At 40.9% G+C, this 3,793-nt stretch overlaps 1 protein-coding gene across 1 annotated transcript in view; it reads left to right on the top strand.

Annotated features, from left to right (window-relative positions):
• The window catches only part of Rprd2 (regulation of nuclear pre-mRNA domain containing 2), a 123,511-nt gene that overhangs the window by 97,955 nt on the left and 21,763 nt on the right, over window positions 1-3,793 (top strand). The window lies entirely within an intron of this gene.

Here is a 3,793-nt window from a genome sequence, read left to right as displayed (position 1 = left end):
TTTAGATACTTTTGGAGAGAGTGAGTGATCTTTTTTTTTTCTTCTTCTTGTCGGAACCAGGGATTGAACTCAGGCCCTTGCACTTGGCAGGCAAGTGCTTATTCTACTGAGTCATCTCCCCAGCCCTGAGTGAGTGATCTTATACAAGTTAATACAGATAGTAAGAAATGTAGACACTACCTTAAGACCTGAATCCTACTGTTGCTAAAGTTTTCTTATTCTCTAACCTTTAAGCTAAGGCCTTAGTATTTTGAAGGTATTGTTAGAAAATGCAAAATTGGGCAAAAGTATACATACTTTTTTTTTAAAGCAGAAAACTGGATAGACGCACCCTAGAACTAAATTTCACGTAAAATGACTAAATTAAGAACCCTTCTAACCAGGTATGGTGGCATATGTCTATAATCCCAGCACTCAGGAGGTTGAGGCAAGGTGATCACTGTGAATGTTCAAGAACAACTTGGACTACCTAGCAAGATGGTGACTGGAAAAAAACAACCAAACAAAAAAGAACTCATAAGTCTCACCAAATCTGTTTCCTAAATATAATCTCTTTTTAACTCATTTAGCTTTTTTAAAAATAATTTGCCCTAGGCCAGCAAGATAGCTTAGCTGTCTAAAGCACCTGCTTAGGCAAGCTCAGGGATTGCAGTTTGATCCCCAGCACCACATGCTGCACCAGCCCCGTCCCAGGGGTAACTGAGCTGGCCACAAAAAGTAAACAATAATAATAATTTGTGAATGTTGTTTTTAAGTTACACAGTATTTTAAAAAATAGCTGTTAGCTTCTTGTTAGGACAAATGTAGCTTCTATTTCCCTAATTTAACCCGTCTTCCAGAATCATTCTATAACTTAAATCTCTGTGTAAAAACTAATCTGCCAGTTATTTGACCATTAGTTCTAGACACCTGGCATTGTAGAATGTGGACATTGATAAGTCCTCTTTTGTCAGTGTCAGCCATATAGATGAGTCACAGCCATTGCTTGACTCATCTACATGGCTGACATTGACAAAGGATCTACAAACTGCGATACAGAGTTTCAGGGTTAATCCTGAGGGAATTTGACTGACCCTGTCAGATACAAAAGTTACATTTCTTGTTATATAGGTCTTGCTTTATCTTGGTCTTAACCATCCAGCAGAAAAGTGTAAAAACAAAAAGTAAAGTAAAAAGCCATGGGCTGGCGAGATGGCTCAGTGGTCTAGAGCACCTACTTGGAACAAGCTTGGCAAAGCACAGGAACCACAGTTCAATCCCCCAGCACCACATGCCAGCCAGCCCCGCCCCCTAGTGGACTGAGCTGGCCACACACACACACACACACACACACACACACACACACACTAAATAAATAAATGGAAAAAAAAATTTTAAAAAGTAAAGCCATATTAATATGCTGAGCTGTAAAAGGCTCAAGTCAACAACTTCTGACATTGCCAGTCATGTGAGTCATGCGGATAACCCACTACTATTATGGACTGCTGGACTATATTGGATTATTTTGCTGGATTCACGCACCTACAATATTTGAATGGCAATGGAGGGGCTGGGGAGATGGCTCAGTGGAATAAAGTGCTTCCCTGGCAAGCGCAAGGGCCGGAGTTCAATCCCCGGTTCCGCCAAAAAAAAAAGAAAAGAGCACTAGAATGGCAATGGAATACCCATCTCTGACAAAACTAAACAGAAAAGGGAACACAAATGAAGGACCATTTTGTATCTGTATATGTAAAATAGTTAGGATACATATACAGCTACTTTCTCTTAATTCAGTGAGAAGAAAGATTTGTACCAATAGTGTTTGGGCAGGATATCATGTCTGTGTCTTGTACTGTGAATGACTACTATAAAGACAACAATATGCAATGAATTAATTATTTAAGCTGTCCTACTAATTGGTTTTGAAACTGCTCATTGCTATTTATTTCTCAATAAAATTAATAAAAAATAAAATTAAAAAATAAATAATAGGACAATAAGTTTAACCCTGAAAAAAAAAGGATAAGACCTCCTCTTCTTCCTCCTCCTCCTCCTCCTCCTCCTTTTTCTTTTTTCTTTCTTTTTTTTTTTTCTTTTTTACTATGCAGTTTAGGCTGGCCTTGCAGCCCAGGCTAGTCTAACTCACAACAATCCTCCTCCTGCATTAACCTCCTGAATGCTGGAGTTACAGACATGGGCTACCATGTCTGGCGTTTCCCATTAGTTTTTGGGGTGTGTATTTGTTTTGGTACTCAGTATTGAACTCAGAATTTTGCACTTGCCAGGCAGGTACTTAAGCCACTGAGCTCTCTCCTCGCCCCCTATTAGTTTTTAATCTCTTCCTTCAGTTTCCCGATTGTAGTGTGTGTGTCTATGAGCATGTGCTATAGGAGATTGAACCCAGGGTTTTACAATACTAAGCATACATGCATACACTCTGCTGTTGGACTTCTTCCATCTCCAGCCCCCAATTTCTTTTCCCTTCCCACCACCTCTCCTACCCTCCTCCTTTATTTCTCTTGGTTTATTTATTTATATTTCTTTTTTTCTTTCTTTAGAGATAGAGTCTCACCATGTTGCCCAGACTAGCTTGGAATTCCTAGCTCAAGGGATCCTCTTGCCTCAGCTTCCTTGAGTAGCTGGGAGTAAAGGTGCACAACACTGTGCTGATTGTATTTTACTTTTATAGTATCGAGAGTGATAATATTCCTGTTGCATTTTGTAATAATAATTATTTGCTTTCTTTCTCTGAAAGTTGAAAATTAATCCCAGTACTGCGGGAGACTAAGGCAGGAAGATTATAAATTTAAGCTCTTCCTGGCCAATTTAGTGAGAGCAAGTTCAGATGTTCTTAGTTCCCTTTTTTCCGAGAGAACTCCTTATCCAAACTTTAGTCCTCCCTTCTCCCTTCTCCCTTCTCCCTTCTCCCTTCTCCCTTCTCCCTTCTCCCTTCTCCCTTCTCCCTTCTCCCTTCTCCGTCTTCTCTCCTCAGGGGCTCTATATCTTGTTTTATGACTGTGCTTTTCTGCTGTTCTTTTGATTTGGAACTGGAAGTAGAACTCAGGACCTCATACTTGCCAGGCAGTTACTGTGCTGCTGAGCTATACCTCCAGCTCCTGTTATTCTGAGTTGAGTCCCCTATTTTTGAGATTCTGTCTCTCATTTTTCTCCCATTTTGCTAAAGCATTCATGAGTAATTTCTCAAAAAGGATTTGTAAGAGCTAAATTTTCTATGTCCTTATGTCTAGAAATATCTTAAATTAATTTTTCAGCTTTTACTAAAACATATACAAAAGGGCCAGCTAAATAGCTCAGAAGGACTGGCCAAATAGCTCAGTGGATTAAAGCACCTGCTTAGGCAGACACGGGGGCCCAGAGTTCGATCCTCGGGGCCCCCCCCCACCCTCCCACATTGAGGCAGCAGTTGAGACTGGGTGTGCATGCGCCTGCTATCCCAAGACTTGAGAGGCTGTAAACAGGAGGATCACTATGAGTCCGATCTATGCAGTGAAACCCTGTAGACCCTGTCCTAATACCAAAAAAAAATATATATATATATACAAGCCAGGTATGGTGATGCATGCCTATAATCTAAGCACTCAAGAGGCTGAGGCAAGGTGATCACCAAGAGTTTGAGATCAGGGCTGGAGAGATGGCTCAGTGGTCTAAAGCACCTACTTGAAACAGGCTTGGCAAGGCACAGGGACCTCGGTTCGATCCTCCAGCACCACATGCCAGCCAGCCCCGCCCCCTGGTGGGCTGGGCTGGCCACACACACACACACAATAAATAAAATGTAATAAATAAAAATAAA

This window comes from Octodon degus, unplaced genomic scaffold, assembly GCF_000260255.1.
Source record: "Octodon degus isolate 3935 unplaced genomic scaffold, OctDeg1.0 scaffold00048, whole genome shotgun sequence".
Classification (NCBI taxonomy): Eukaryota; Metazoa; Chordata; class Mammalia; order Rodentia; family Octodontidae; genus Octodon; species Octodon degus.
Note: the sequence above shows the minus strand (reverse complement) of the source record. Positions and strands in the feature narration are given on the sequence as shown.